The sequence below is a fragment of the Mus pahari genome, chromosome 2 (assembly GCF_900095145.1).
Source record: "Mus pahari chromosome 2, PAHARI_EIJ_v1.1, whole genome shotgun sequence".
NCBI classification, from domain to species: Eukaryota; Metazoa; Chordata; class Mammalia; order Rodentia; family Muridae; genus Mus; species Mus pahari.
In genome coordinates, this window is record NC_034591.1 from 149748406 (window position 1) to 149765669 (window position 17264).

At 41.7% G+C, this 17264-nt stretch overlaps 1 protein-coding gene across 1 annotated transcript in view; it reads right to left on the reverse strand.

Annotated features, from left to right (window-relative positions):
• The window catches only part of Dusp16 (dual specificity phosphatase 16), an 83521-nt gene extending 68316 nt beyond the window's left edge, over positions 1-15205 (reverse strand). The window contains exon 1 of the mRNA XM_021190629.2: positions 14788-15205. The gene's annotated coding sequence lies outside the window, so the exon portion shown is untranslated. The remainder of the gene's footprint in view (positions 1-14787) is intronic.
• Positions 15206-17264: the final 2059 nt, after the last annotated feature.

A 17264-nucleotide genomic window follows, 5' to 3' on the forward strand; every position in this document is an offset into this window, starting at 1 on the left:
AGGCCAGCCTGGTCTACAAAGTGAGTTCCAGGACAGCCAGGATTATACAGAAAAACCCTGTCTCAAAAAAAAAAAAAAAAAAACCAATGTCAACAATGCTATAAGATACAAGGTACTCAATATGTGCTATGATGTGAAAATGAAGTCTCCCTCAACCTGCCCCTCAAAGACTTGGTCTAAGGCTGATGGATATGGATACAATCAGTGAAGTAACTGGACGCCCTACTCCAATTGGTCAGGTGAAAGCAAGAGAGTCATTAGACATTCCAGGCATCCTTGGCTACACAGTGACTTGGAGAGGAGACTGATCTAAAGGAGACAACAAAAAATATTTTCCGGCAGGGTGGCTCATGTATATATATATAATCCAAGCACTCAGATCTCAAAACAAGAGGACAGCCACAAGTTTACAGCTAGCCTAGTCTATACAGAGACCCTGAAAGATACAATGTGCTCCTGGCCTCCTGTCTCTCTGGGGTTTCTGGCTGTCATGAAGCAAGCAACTCTTTCACCACACCTTTCAAACCATGATGTTCTCCTCACCACAGACCTGAAGGCAACAGTCAACCAAGGAGCTCTAAACCAAAGTAAATCCTTCTTTCACACTGTTTCTCTAGCATGATGTGTATTTCACATAAAGCAAAGTAAGTAGCTAGATATTAGGGAATGCCTCCTTTCCATACGTAAAGTTAATAGGAAAGGCATAACAAATACATTATGTTTTCATAAGGGGAATTTGGTACAAAGCAGATTATAAGGTTGTCCACCATGAAACTCTGGCTTAACACTAAACGACCTGAGTTTATCATGTCATCTAATATGTAGTGAGTGGCATAGTTAGAGCCCAAGAATTATATTCACAAAGCTCTACTGCTTAATCCTACTGAGCCAACTCTTAATTAGGTTCAAAGAAAACACCGTCATTTGCTACCATCATTTAAGCATCACATAGCACTAAGTGAAAGAGCAAGGTGTTTTAAGAGGGATACCGTAAGTGTTCAGTCTTCTCTCCTTCCTGAGAACTGCTCATTCTTCTTTAATTCTGAGGTTATTGACCTTAGCTAATCTGTAAAAGCCTAAGAAGAAAAAAATGCCTGGGTTAAGAATACAGATGTGGGGGGCTGGAGAGATGGCTCAGGAGTTAAGAGCACTGACTGCTCTTCCAGAGGTCCTGAGTTCAAATCCCAGCAACCACATGGTGGTTCACAACCATCCATAATGAGATCTGATGCCCACCTCTGGTGTGTCTGAAGACAGCTACAGTGTACTTACATATAATAATAAATAAAATCTTTAAAAAAAAAAGAATACAGATGTGTTCATTTATTGAGTACTATGTATACAACTTATACTTTCTCCTTCCATTTAATCACATAAATTACTGGGGAAACTCGTAAAAACTACCTATCTAGTCCTACTTCAGGAGATTAAATCTTGAATCTAGAATGGAAACTATGAATTTCTATTATTAAAAACGTTATTGGAGAGCTGGGCAGTGATGGTGTATGCCTTTAATCCCAGCACTTGGGAGGCAGAAGCAGGCAGATTTCTGAGTTCATCAAGACCAGCCTGGTCTACACAGTGAGTTCCAGGACAGCCAGGGCTACACAAAGAAATCCTGTCTCAAAAAAAAAACAAAAAAACAGAGTACACATGGAGGGACCCATTGCTCCAGCAGCATATGTAGCAGAGGATGGCCTTATTTGGCATTAATGGGAGGGGAGCCCCCTGGTCCTGTGGAGGCTCGATGCCCAGTGTGAGGTGGGAGTGGGTGGGTGGATGGAGGAGCTCCCTCACAGAAGCAGGGGGAGTAGAGGGGATAAGGAGGTTTGTGGAGGAGAAACGGAGAAAGGGGATAACATCTGAAATGTAAGTAATATAACCAATAAAAAATAAGTAAATAATTCAACTCAAATTGCAAATGTTTTTTTGGTTCTTAAATACCTAAATTAATGGCATACAGCCTAACGCTTTCCCAGTACTGATAAACCACAAACAAAATGTACCAGGGAACCAGACATAGCGGTACTTGCCTGAAATTACAGCTGCTCAAGATGTTGAGACAGTGAATCCCAAATTTCAAGCCTGCCTGAGCTATATAACAAATTCAAGGCCAGCCTGGGCAAGTAGTTCAGCCCTTTACAACTCAGTAGTTCAAAGCTAGCAAGGTTTACACAGAGAGACCTTGTCTCCATTGAAAAAGGAGGATGAAGAAGAGAAGGTAGAAGAGGAGACGTGGTGGCGGTAGAAGAGCATGGGCGAGATGAGGTCTAGTGGTAGAACACAGGATTACAACGAAAAGTCCTAGAAATAATCCCAACACCCAAAAAAAAACCCCAAATATTAATAAAATGTATTAAATAAAATATTTTTAGTATAAGATTAGAAGATTAGGGTCTTATTTTTTAAAAACTCTCAAACAGTACAGTGTTTCACAATATTCTATCCAAATTCATACAGCTTTGGACAAAACACCACGTAAGGAACCAGGTTCATTCTATGAAAACAAAACAGAAGCTACTATGTGGTACCTGATGTACCAAATGTCCTGCTTCATTGAAATGCAGTTGTTTAATGCACCAAATAACAAATGTCCAACAAAAGGTCTGAGTGGACCAGGTTTCCCACAATGATGCCTAAAATACATCTTACGTTGGACAGGAAGACATTTCCTCAGAACTCTGTACTCAAGTATTTATAGACTATATGCACATATCTTTCCTAAAATGAAGATATGGAGGCTGAGTTATAGCTTAGTTACAGCACTTACATAGCATGCAAAGTCAAAAAAATTAATTTTTAAATGTAATTACTTTTTTATTTTCAATAAAAATTTAGAATGACTATCAAAAGCCAAATCACCTTTAAAGTTAAGAACTGCAAACTTCTCTGCCATGCTTTGTTGGTGATGCTATCCAGCAATCAAGATAACTACACAGTACCATACCCTCTCAAATCCTGTCTACTCTTCTGATGATAAAATGCTTTAAGTGGTCAGAAGAACAAAAGAGAAAAGAATTATCTCAGGGCTGGCAAGATAGCTCAACCTTCTCTGGTAAAGGCGCTTACCACACAAGCCTGAGCTAGTCGCATACTCTTGAAAGAGTTGTACTAGAAGGTTTCTAAGTAGATTGACCCAAGTTTTATCCCAGAACCCATGTAAAGTTGGAAGGAGAGAACCAAGTTCACAAAGAACCATATACAAGCTATGGCAAACACACACTGACATACACACACACACTGACACTAGCACACATACCAACTCTAACACACACACAATGACTAATATACACATTGACACTAACACACACACACTGACTCCAACACACACACACTGATGTAACTTTAATTTTTTTCAATGCCTATTTTTAATGATGACTCTTAAATGCTTTAATCTCCCTGCTAGCCCACCACCCACCAGAGGTAGTAAAAAAGAAAAGATACAGGGGAAGTGGACTTGTTTAGTAATGACTCTTTGGAGCAACTCCCTTCTGTGCTGTCTGGAAATGGGCAGTTCAGTTCACAGGATGCGGCGGCGGCGGTAGCGGCAGCTCACCAACACTTCACAGATACACCAGCAGTTTGGAAGTGGGGAGGCAAACACAAGTCAGCAGAGAGATCACTACTGAGCAGTGAGGCCTCAGCCTCCACACAAATCAGCAGGAGGGACCAGGGGTAACAGGGATGCCAGGAGAAGTTCTCAGCTGGGCCTCTCTCAGTGAAACCAGCAAGCCACAGCCAACTCTATACACAAGCCTAGCTCAGCCTCCTTCACTGGACATCAGGTCCTATTTATACTCCCTCCAAACATCATGTAGTTCAGCACATGAGTCTGTCTCAGCTGACATCACTCTGCCAATCAGCCCGAGTCCGTGGAAGTGGCAAGAAACTGCAGCATGCCACCAGAGGTTTTTCCGTGCATTTCTACGGCATCCCTATAAATGCAGCTTAACTACACATTGTATAGTGGACCAATACATGCATGTTGTCAGAGAATCCTTCATCACGTGTCCTTTCATGTGCGTGTTTTAGCAGAACCTCCTTTTACATGTGTCTGCTTCAGCTAACTATTCCTTCACGTGTTTGCCCCAGCAAAACACCATCCAACCAACTTTCCAAAGAACCCTTAAGTTTCCACTTCACACTAACGCTAACACACACACACAGAGGCACTAATATACACACAGACACTAACACACACAGATGCTGACCCAAGCACATGCATATACACAATAATAAAAATAAATAAATTTGTTAAAAGTTACCTCAGAGATTATCAAATGTAATTCTCTTAAAAGTTGAGAAAAGCCATTGCTCAAGGGCCTCTAAATTAGCCCTACAACTACTTGGAATAGAAGGCTGCATAACCTAATCTACAGTAAAGAAGAGAATGGATGCAGTGTTTTAGGAGGAATGCTAGAGACAATGTCCAGCATGCAGACAGTTGTTTAACAAGTGACCACTGCTTTCCTTTCTTCCTCTCTGCAGCAAACACACAGCTACTCAACAGACCTTCCCTCCCCTCCCAAATGCTAACAGAATCCCACCTTCAAGCTAAAAAGCTGTATGCCTCAGCCAGGTGGTACATACACACTAAGCCACACCCTTCTATTATTCAACATTCATTGCTGACATCTCTCTGGTGAGTGGGGGCAATCATGTATAATGATCCCAGCAAATGAGAGTTGTGAGGAACTCAAACAAGAACTTCTAGGCAACATTGTTGAGTTCTAGTACAGTTTGGGTTTTGGTTTTGTGAGACAGGGCCTCAACAGAGCGTTGGCTAGCTTAGAACTCACTATACAAACCACACTGTCTTTGAACTTGCAATCCTAACTTCTGCCTACCAAGTGTTAGGACTATAGGCATGTGCCAACCACTAGCCTTAGGAGTCTAATCAGGAAGGTGTAACAGGAAGGACCTCTTGCCCTATTTTCTTCCTCCTTCCTGCCTTGAAAAAGGATGTGAGGTCTAAACTAACGCAACCATTTTGTGACCAGGCAACAAGAAGCGTCAGGATACTAAGGAAGCAGGAAAAGATGACAGAGCCAAGGACTGGAGAGAACTAGAAAGCCTGATGGCACTGCTAAGCAGCTTAGGTGATGCTGAGAACCTGACTGAACCCTGAACTGCTCAAGTAAATTATAAATGGCTTATGGTTTAAGTCTCGCTAGTACAGCTGAAGGCAGACTTGAATTATAAATTCCCTGTATGGCATGCTGTGATTTTCTTGCCTAATCCCACTTATATACATACATATTTTCTGTTTATACTACATGCAACTGAAAACACACACACATACATACACACACACACACACACACACTCAGGGGTGGGGCGGATATACTACTCCATGGATATGTACAGGAGATCAATTTAATTACTTAGTAGTGGCGAGTTTGACATTGTGGCTTTATTAAATCAATGTTGTCAATGTTAAAAAAACCTAGGATAAAAAAGATTCTTAGAATCATGTGTAGCCTTGAGTATTGACTTTGACCTTTCAAATCCTTTTTTTAGGAATAGCACCACACAAATAACAAATTGATAAATGTTCTCTATCTGGACTAAACTCCTGTCTTCTTTAGTCTTATTAACTTACCAAAAAAATAAAGCATTAAAATTTCATTCTTGGGCTGGAGAGATGGCTCACCAGTTAAGAGCACTGACTGCTCTTCTAGAGGTCATGAGTTCAAGTCTCAGCAACCACATGGTAGCTCACAACCATCTGTAATGAGATCTGATGCCCTCTTCTGGGGTGTCTGAAGACAGCTACAGTGTACTTACATACAATAATAAATAAATCTTTAAAAAAATTTCATTCTTGAATTTGGATCCCCAAAATTTGCCTGGTTCCTACTTGCACACACTGATGACTGTACCTAATTCTCCAGGCTCTTCACACCGTGACACTGGTGGTTCTCCCACTGTAACTGAATACAGGGGATAAAATAGAATTTGAGTACTGGTCAGAAAGTAAAAGACTAGTCAGTCGTTTTAACCTTTAACCTACGCTGATGCTTATCTCTGCCTCTTGATACACCCATCCCTGTACTGCTGTGTCCCAATCCAGTACCAAGCACAACCTGAGTCTTCCTCTAGCACCTATCCTGCAATCCTTAGATCCATTCTCTGACCACAGTCCAGCAGTACAGCAGAATATTAAAATATGGATATCTAATCTTATCTCATAATTTCTTCTTTCTAATGTGTTTTCAGTCATCCTTCAGAATTCTCGGGGGAACCATCAACAGGACAAAGCATCACTAAAGTGCGTGGTCCCCTCTGCCTCTTGTCGGTCAAAAGAAAAGGAGCAATGGCTTTGAGTATGGATTTTAAAAAATAAGTATAAACATGTGAAATGGACACGGTGCACCTTAATATTGTGTGCACTGAAACGAGAAGAACACAGAGCACTTCCCCTGCACACCTGAGCACAATGCCCGACTTCAGGGAGAACACTTAGACAATTGTTTGAGTTATGTGTGGTTCTCAAAGAACTCCATTCTGGTTTTAAAAAATAACTTGCAGACAACGGGAGTTATTCATTTTATCCAAAATGAATGATATGAAGTCTCTCTCTTCAAAATTGACAATATGGATAGCCAATAATAAAATTCAGAATTTGGGAAAATAAATTAACTACCAACATCTTGACTCCTTTCAGAGTCTTAAAGACTTTTGGATAAGACTAATAGTCATACTAAGGAATAGCGCTTACTTATTATCAAATATATAAACAAATGTGAATTTTGAGTGAAAGGTCAGTAAAACTCAGTAAATCATCATTTTCCAAATGATCGTGTATATTACAAAATTAGACAGGGGTCAAAGATCCATAAGAATCACAAGATTCATAAGAATCATAAGGTAGATCAATAGATATTTAATATTATAGAAGACAAAAAAAATCATGTAGTCTCAGATTCAATGTTGCAACTACTCTTTAAGGCTCCAATAGTGCTGAGTTTAGATAAATATTCATATTTATATGAAAAGACCATTAAACAGCCCATCTTTTTCTTTTTTGGTTTTTTTTTTGTTTGTTTGTTTGTTTGTTTGTTTTTGTTTTTTCGAGACAGGGTTTCTCTGTATATCCCTGGCTGTCCTGGAACTCACTTTGTAGACCAGGTTGGCCTCGAACTCAGAAATCCACCTGCCTCCGCCTCCCGAGTGCTGGGATTAAAGGCGTGCACCACCACGCCCGGCTTAGTCCATCTTTTTCAACTGTGTATTTGAGTGCAGCCTGATTATTTTATATACTTTACCTACAACAGCAGGTCAGATACTGAATTTAGAAGTTACAGTTATGCAAACTGAGCCATCCCATTCTGCCCTGCTAGTCAATACTTTAAAAAGAATAGAAAAATGTAAAGTAATACATTTTTTCATTAAATTTGGAAACATTTAGTTTTTCATATCATTTTAACATTAACTTTTAATATTAATTAAGTAAATAAATATTTTAAACATTCTAAATTCTGATATGTTAAATAATGATACAGTCCCTACAAAGATACTGGGAGTACTAAATTTTTAGAAGTATAAAGGCATCTCGAGACTAATACGCCTGAAAACCACTGAGTTATCTCACCATACTCCATCACCTCAAAAACTAAAGCCACAGATTACTGAGTTGAGCATGGTGACACACATAGGTACACAAGGAGACAGAAACAGTGGTCACTGGCACAAGGCCACTCTGCACTACACAGCAGAAGCCCTGTCTTTAAAAAGTAGTCTTTGTATTTATACACACATATTACATATAAATCCGAAAATTTTGACTCCTGTTCTAGCAAAACTTACTTTGTGATTCAACCAAATTACTCAGTGTCTGTCTCTAAGGTCTTAGTTATCTTATCTACAAAATAAAACATTCCTAACAAAAAACACAGAATATGTTAAAACATGCAATAAACTATAAGGTATTACTTACATTAAGAGATCAAGGCCGGGCGTGGTGGCACACGCCTTTAATCCCAGCTCTCCAGAGGCAGAGGCAGCAGATTTCTGAGTTCAAGGCCAGCCTGGACTACAAAGTGAGTTCCAGGACAGCCAGAACTATACAGAGAAACCCTGTCTCAAAAAATCGAAAAACCAAAAAAAAAAAAAGAAAGAAAAAGAGAGAGAGAGATCAAAGTTGAATTTTAAGAACATCTTACCTTTCTATAAAATTTTCCCTATCTTAAATTTTGTTACTAAAATCTTTACAGAAAAGTTCAAAGTAGAAATCTCTTATTAACCAATAGTTCAAATGCCAAACATCTAATTTTATTATGTTTCTTTCTCCACAGCAATAATTAGTAGTCTACACTTCAACACACTATTACATATATTTCCATATACATGCAGATATACAGAAAAGAATAAATTCCAAAATACCCATTACCAAGCTTCAGCAAATTTTAATTGTTTTACTTATCTCATGCTTGTACCTGTGCCTATCCAGAAGTTTTCAAACAAACATCATACATGTATCATTTCATACTTCTAGACTTATCTTTAATAGACCAGAGTTTACTATAACAATACCATATAGAATTCCATGGTCAAGTTTCCTGAGTGTCTCAAAGTCCTTGGTTTTAGTTGGCTGGTATTATCAATTCACCACTCTTACTAGCTCTTTTTCTTTTTTCTTTTTTTTTCTAAAGATTTGTTTATTTATTATACGTAAGTATACTGTAGTTGTTTTCAGACACTCCAGAAGAGGGCGTCAGATCTTGTTACAGATGGTAATGAGCCACCATGTGGTTGCTGGGATCTGAACTCGGGACCTTCGGAAGAGCAGTCGGGTGCTCTTACCCACTGAGCCATCTCACCAGCCATAGCTCTTTTTCAAGTGAGTCAACATATTTAACTAAAGCTAAGAAGGAAAGGGAAACAATACCATCTCTATGTTTCCTATACCACAGACAACTTGCAAAGTCAAGAACTATGTTGCTGAATGTGCCCCTCCACCAACCAAATCGCAAAACCAAGCAACAGAAACCCAAATACACTATAAAATAGGTCATCACGTGTCACATGCACTTGAGTATTCTGAAAAGTGACTAGAAAAGGACATAGCTTCGCTGCTCAGTGAGGGAGAGCACTGTGAATCAACCATGAGAAGAAAAGAGGTGACAAGAATCAACCACCTGGCGGTTCCAAAAGGATGAGGTCAGGTCCACAACAGGGCAAAAACTCAACTGATTCAGCAAACATGTATCAAAGACTATAGTGCTAGGTCCTATCCTAGGATATGAGCTATGTATAGAAAAAACCCTAATACACACAAGGCCAAGAATGTTGCTCAGTTGGTTGAGTGCTTTACTAGCAATATGCAAGAGGACCTAAGGGCTCAACGTACAGAACTGAAAATCCTCACCAAAACTGACACATAATGCAGACAGCAAGCAGCACATACTGCATGTATTGCCTGTAAATGTGAATAGGGGAATGAACATGTTTAAAATTAATTCTTTTTAAAAAAAATTATGTATTTTATTTATTATATGTAGTTGTCTTCAGACACCAGAAGAGAGAATCAGGTCTTGTGAGCCACCATGTGGTTGCTGAGATTTGAACTCAGGACCTCAGGAAGAACAGTTAGTCTTCCAGCCCAAAAAGTAATTATCTTGCTATATCACAACATATATGGTAAACCCTTTCCTATAAACTGTGCCAAATCAACTACCACTATTATACAGAGATACTAAATAGATATTCCCAAAGCACACAAATCAGGTTAGTTGCAGAGTGTTTAAGTTACAGTATTGTGACACTATCTTAAAAAAAAAAAAAAAAAAAAAGGATGGGGCAACACCTGTAATCCAGTACTTTACAGGCAGCAGGTTCACAAGTTCAAGACCAGCCTCAGCTACATTCTGAGTGTTAGATCACCCTAAGTTATATGAGACCCTCTCTCAAAAAAAAAAAAAAAAAAAAAAAGATCATTAGAATATCATAATCAAAATAAGTTATTCACAATAACTGGGATGGGGATGAACATGTACCTCAACTAGTGAATACTTACCTAACATTTTGAAGCCCTGGGATCACTATCTAGTACCACTCAGAGGGTAATAGTGCAGGCTGGCAATCCCAGCTCTTAGGAGGTGGGGGGGTCAGAAGTTCAATGTCATCATAGCTTGGGATACATATGACCCTACCTCAGTGAATTAGAATAATAATAGACGAGTAGCTGGAACTGGAAGTAGCTCTCTATAACTTCCTAAATCTTGGTTTTATTCCAGTCATCTGACAGGCCTTTTCCACTATTTACTTGTTTGTGGTACTTATTGTTGTCCTTACTGTGTTGTTGTTCTGTCTTTTCTTCTCAGACTATGAATTTAATTCATGAGGGCAAAAACTATTTTCAGTTAGCAGCATTCGGTCATAAATTTGCTGAATGAGCAGAAGGATAAACAGTTACTCTTCAACCTCCCCAGTTTCCTTATCAATACACAGTATGCATAGCCATCCCTATTCCAATTTCTTTTTTCCTTATACAGTGAATCTGGTCCTTACTACTAAGAACTGTTTATCTTTGCATTCACGAACACATCCACACTCACCTTAAAATTCTTAACAACCTTTCACCCTTAAGAGTATAGACCTAAAAAAAAAAAAAAAAAAAAACTAACAATGTGACAATTCTTAATATAAAAACAAAAAAACAAAACCCAAAAAAAAAAAAAAAAAAAAAAGAGTATAGACCTTTAATCCAAGCACTCGGGAGTCAGAGGCAGGAGGATTTTTGAGTTCCAGGCCAGCCTGATCTACAAAGTGAGTTCCAAGACAGCCAGGGCTACACAGAGAAACCCTGTCTCGAAAAAACAAAGAGTATAGACCTGTGTCCAAAACTTAGTATCCATGTAAATAGCATACCTTATCCTGGGGCATTGTGGTGCCCACCTTTAAGCCCAGCACTCTGGAGACAGAGGCAGACAGATCTGTGTGTCTGACGCCAGCCAGACCTAACAGTGAGTTCCAGGCTAGCCAGAGATACAAAGTGAGGTTCTGTTTCAAAAATAAATGAATAAGACGGGCAGTGGTGGCGCATGCCTTTAGTCCCAGCACTTGGGAGGCAGAAGCAGGCAGATTTCTGAGTTCAAGGCCAGCCTGGTCTACACAGTGAGTTCCAGGACAGCCAGGGCTACACAGAGAAACCCTGTCTCAAAAAACCAAAAAAATAAAAATAAAATGAATAAATAAAACAAAAGAAATAGTCTGTCCTTAATAAATGTTTTTCTTGATTTCCATGTGAGTCAATTTGGAAATTTAGTTAATAACTTGAACATTTTATGAGTTATCCCTCCCGAATCAAAATGGGCCATGAAACTGTAACATGAGTCCTTCTACTTTAAACTTAACTCTGGGAATTAAGTTTTATGCTTACATATAGTTACATAATCACAATAATCTATCTCCTCACCCCTAGATTGTGTTTTTATACAAAGAAATAAAAAACAGAAATCTGACTTTTTGATGACAAGAGGCCTACATAATTAACCAATATCAATCAGGAAGAAGATGACGATTTATTATTTTCTTCTTGTTGAAGTACCAAGGGGTATTTTTCGACTTATACCTCTTTCTTTTCATCCCAAGATGTATCCTATTTTCTCCTACCTCCTACTCCTATCCTATTTGGTCATACCCCTGGCATACACATACTGGCACATGTGCGCACACATACACAATTGTCCTCAGTGATCTTGCCTTAGATTCTTCTTCTGAGCCACTCTTGTTTTTCTCCGGTCATGTATCTGATTAAATTCCTAACCTCCTAGCTCAGTCAGTATAAAAGAATGACCTCTTCCTAAAGTATAACCCTGATTCTTTACCTTCAGTCAGCCTTCAGGACCCTTCCTTCACAAAGTCAACCCTTTATCTATCTAAATAAAAGAAGTGTATAAAAATGAGAGATTACCCACAATACAAGTAAATTGGGACAATGACATCTGGGTTTAAAATATATGTAGCTTTGGGTAGGATTTATTTTATGATTTTGCTTACACCAACATTAGTAAGATTTTTTTTCTTTATGATGGTGAACCTCAGTCTCAATTTTAAAATCTGATAGTTACTACTTTAAAGATAATCAAGCATCAAGTGTATTTTGTTTCCTATGAAGTCTTTTAAACATGTATAATCTGTTGAAATATGTTGAAAAACTTGTTTTCTGTTATGCTTGGTTATCTTCTGGGAGAGTTTTAAGCCAAGTGAGATTTCCCTTTTTTAATCTACTTCTTCAAGTTATGGTATCTTCTGTTTGAGAACTCAAGGCACTTAAAAAATATTAGTGTCCAATGAAGTTATTAGTCCAGATAAGATACAACAGAAAACTGTCTTTGTTAGAAATACCAGGAGCACATGAGACTCTAGGATAAATTACACTGATAAGTTACATCAAGTTATATTTAACAGGACTTTATGACTGGTTGAAAATAGAAAAGGCTTAACAATGAACATGTATATAAACTTAGATAATGAAAATTCTATGAAATTCAGTTTCCTAAGTCAGGTAGTTAGAGGGGGGGGGGGGGAAAGGCTATTTTAAAACTCCAACACTGTTCCTGCTCTTCTCGAACTCGAGCCAAGCTTCCTGCAAACTTCTCAGACCTACTCTTTCTCTATGTGGGAGGGAGCAGGGTTTACACCTAGGACCTCACCTAATCCCAGCCAGACCTACTCTTAAACCAGCTGACCTCTGCCTCCTCTTTTCTCTCTACAAATAAATCTTCAATGTGTAAGAAAACAGGAGGGAGGGGAAGGGAACTGAGTTACTGGGATCTTCCCCTTTGACCCCTTTCTCAATTACTATAATTGAACCTCTGTTCAAATAGACCAGGAGCCCCAATTTCATATTAACATTTTAATTTTATAGGTACTTAATTACATTCACCGAGCTGAACTATGAGACAAGAACCTCCAAACTGAACAGAGGGAGGGGTAGGGAGTAGTGGATAATTGTGTACTTCTGCTCCTGGCCCTGTCTACTAAAACTTACCATCTGAAACACTAAAGTAAAAATCAGCACAATTTTAGGATGAGTATTTCACTTGAGTTGCTAAGATACCAGGGAGTAAAATAAAACAAAAAAATTGTAAATATCATTATCAACAGTTTACACTTTTTAAACATCACTACTTACTAAAATTCAAAATAAACTTACTTCTAATTTTCTCCCCATTTGGAACTCTGATAAACACAAAATATTACACCTAAAATCTAATAATTCAAGCTTAAGTTCTGAATTTGTCCGTAAGATGATAAATGTTAAGAAAATATCAACATTCCACAATGTCTTTAAACACAGTAAATTCCACAATTTTGTTTTTAAAATAAAGACAAAACCCTTTGGCAGTGCCTGATCACATTTTGACTATAATACACAAAGCCACAAATACTTCAGTTTTTAATTTACTTCTCCAAGCGGCTGGTCTTCACCAAATAGAAAGTTCTATAAATCTGAATTACAGCCTCCCACAGTGTGCTCACTAATATATGTGATTCTGGAATAATTAAAAAGAAATTATCTCAATGTTAAGCTTTTTTCCCCTTCTTCTGAAATTTACCTTTAAAAGTCTTTTAAGGGAGATGAAAAGTGTAGGTTTTTTTGAGGAAGTAGTTGTTAACTGTATGTATTATCAAGCTCCACAGAGTGGCCAAAGAGGCTTTTTCCCCCTGATAATCTATTTCAGAGAGAGAGAGAGAGAGAGAGAGAGAGAGAAAGTGAGCAAGCGAGAACACATACCTGGTCATTTTCCCAGCAGGTTCGATAGGTTTGATTCACTTGTAAGAACAGAGTATTTACTTACAATCTTTAAAAGCAAAGTGGCACCCAGTGCACTGTGTAAATAAAAACTTCAGAGGTTTAAAAACCCTCATCTTAACTCACTTCCCCTTGGTTCGAGGGGACGGCACAGCCAACCCCACAGCAAATGAGATTATGCAACAGGTTTTTCCTCTCTAATCATGGGCTGATTAGAGGTGTGCGTTCTCCAAACAATCTGAGACACACGGGACTTCAAAACACCAAGGATCTTTGCAACAGGCGTTTAAGAAAAGTTCTTTCCAAGTTTGCAGTAGCCATTCATTTTAAGATCTCCTTGTACTTTCCCCAAGTGTATTATCAGCTTTCTGTGGGAAACAACCCGTCGCCCGCTCTTAAAAGAGTTTGCATGTATGTCCTCCTCGGGATTGTTTTTTCCACGTGAAACTACACGGTACACACACACACACCGTCCGTTGTTTCCCCGTTTTCATGTCTCACGTTTTACAGCTACTGTAAATAAAGGAGTCTCCGGCGGACCGTTTTCCTCCAACACCATGACAGGAGCCCCGGAATGAAAGTTGAGGTTTGGGGGTGGGTTTTGTTTTTTTTTGTTTTTTTTTTTCTGGTTTAAGGAAGCGACACCGTCGCTCCCCAGGTGGCCTCGCTGGCTGCCTGCACACAAGGTGAATTTGGGATCATGGAAACAGTCAGGCCGGGGCCCCACTTGGCAGGCGTGTTGTGTAACACTCTGGAAGTGAGCAGCTTCGCCCGCCCAGGTGCCGGCGACCCGCGGCCCGGAGCTCGCTCGCCCGCCCGCCCGCCCGCTCGGCGCGGTGAGGCCGGGGCGCCCCCGAGGCTCGGGCCGACCCCCAGCGCGGCCTACACACCCCCGCCGCCGTCCCCGTCGCCGTCGCCGCTCCCGGCCGCCGTGGCCCGCCGGCCCCCGGGGGAGAACGCGCGGCGGCCGGCACGAGGAGCGGACGCGCCTCCCAGCCGGCCCGCGGCCCGCCGCGAACACTTACTTGAGGGGCCGCCGGCTCCAGGCTCGCGGAGGGGAGCGAGCGTTGTCACCGAGTCGCCCAGCCGTCGCTCGCGCGTCCTCCTCGCCGCCGGGGCTTCTCCTCCGAGGGGTGGGCGGAGAGCTTAGCGAGAGCCCGGGCGTTTGCAACTTTTCTTCACTTTCTCTTCCACCGCCCCCCGAAAGAGGGGGAGAAAAAAATGTCGACAGGGATGAAGTTGAGGTAAAGTTGGGGGTCCGCGCGGGAAAAGCGAGAGGGGGAGGGTAAGTGGTTGGAAACGGGATGAGAGCCCCCCCAAACGGTGATGCCCGCAGGAGGGGACCAGGGGGGGTAAGGGTGGGGGTTGGGGAGAGAGAAAGAATCGCTGGTCAGGAAACTTCAAGCGCGGATGAGGTCATCGGTTTAAAAATAAAGAGATGGCGTCACTTGAAACCAATCCCAGTGAATGAACTCAGCGGAGCCCGGGGGGGAAAGGAGGAGACGGGCGAGGGCGGGGCGGGGGGCGGGGCGGGGGCGGGGCCGCGCATCGCCCGCCCCTCGGCGCTCGTCCCCGCGAGCCGGAGCCTCCGGAGACTCCGGGAGGCGGGTTCGGGTCGCGTTCCGGGCCGGCCGAGAGGCTCCGCGGGGACGAATTGCCCAGCGTCGCGCGCTGGCCGCTCGGTGCCGGTCAGCAGCTGCTCGCTGGGCCTCGGCGCTCCGGGTTCGCGGCCTGGGAGCCCGGGTCTGTGGCCCGCCCGCCTCCCGCCCGCGCTGGGGTCTCTCCTCCGACGAAGGCTGCTGCTCCAATCTCCCCACGCTCGGGGAAGGAAAACGAGGCGATCTGAGAGTGCTGCGGTCAATCACTTCGTAAGAAAGTTCCGGAATTCCAAATCCGGGGCTTTTCTCTTGAGAGGGAAGTTACAGGTACTTGAAGGAAAACTGCACCGGTGATGTCAGACGTTCACCTATGTCTTCGTCCTTGAAAGACCCTACACGAGGGCGGGCAAACGCAGCCAAGAATTATTTTTTTTAAAAAATCTTTTTTGCGTGCCCTCGAGATGTTTCAAAAAGTAAAGGGTCCTTGCGGTGGAGAGAACCGCCCTTGAAAGTTGTCCTCAGTCCACATGCTACACACCCCGCCTCACCCTGCTACACAACACAAATAAAGTGTAATAAGACGTTAAAGGTATCTTAGAGCGGTTAGGAGCACTGACTGCTCGATTCCCAGCACCCACATGGCAACCCATAACCAGCTGTAACTCCAGTTCCAGGGGATCTGATGCCCCCGGCTGACCTCCATGGGCACCGAGCACACATGGGGTGCACACATGGGGTGCACACACAAACATGAAGGCAAAACGCCCTTACACACCAAATAAGTATTTTCAACATCAGTAGTACAGCATCATCTTTAAGTCAAACCAGAGTTCACTTCCTTTCAAGACCTACTTGAGCCTACTTTATTTAACTCCAAGTCTTTCATGGGGTTGGGTTTTTGTTTGTTTTGGGGTTTTTTTCTTTCTTTCTTTTTCTTTTTTCTCCCTTCTTTTCAAAGTAGCTTTGTTTTGAGACACTACATACTTTGGAAATCGAGAGACCTGAGGTGGTGACAACCACTCTCAGCAACTGAATAGGACAATCGAAGCTTTATTCCAGTGTTCTTTGAGCATTTGAGCTTGAAGCTGCTTCTACTAAAAAGGGCTCACGTGGATATCATATAACAAAGATGAGATCAATGACAGAAAAGCACACTTCGAGTGGACTGGCCCAAGAACCATATTCCTGTGTAGGAAGAATTTACCCCTCAAAACACACCATCTGCAGGGTACTAAAGTAAGGATTCTGGCCCTTCAAGGCAGTGTGTTGAGGTAAATCGATGTGGACACTGCCTAGGTGGCTTTTTTTAAAGGTGGCAAAAGAACTGAGGAGCACGTTCGTTCAGAGTGGGTTAGGTTAGAAAGATAATGTTTCTGTTAGTCCTCTCCCACCTTTAAACCCTGCGACGAAGGTGCATCCGTTAAGGCTGGCAATCATTAATCATTTAAGGTAACCATTATGGAATATGCCTCCAGGTACTTGCAGATGATCTTTCAGAGTGAAAACGGGAGCCTGTTTGGAGGTGAGAACCACAGAAGCGTCCACCTGCGCATGCGGATGCAGACCCAGCTTAGAGGAGGGGTGCCTTTGACCTCATGCAGATTTGAGTGGAGGCGGCTTCCTGTCCTCTCGTGGCAGGACGCGGTACTGCAGCGTCACCGAGCTGACAACCACCAAGAAGCTGGGAGAGTAGTTGAAAAGGAGTCTGCATCTTCAGTCTTCCTAGGGGAGGTGCTGGGATTTATTGAAAGGAGGAATAGGGAGTCCATGTAGTAGAGGTGCAGTGTGACTCTCGCCAAAATAAAAGAACACACGCCTTTAATCCCAGCACTTGGGAGGCAGAGGCAGGCAGATTTCTGAGTTCAAGGCCAGCCTGGTCTACAAAGTGAGTTCCAGGACAGCCA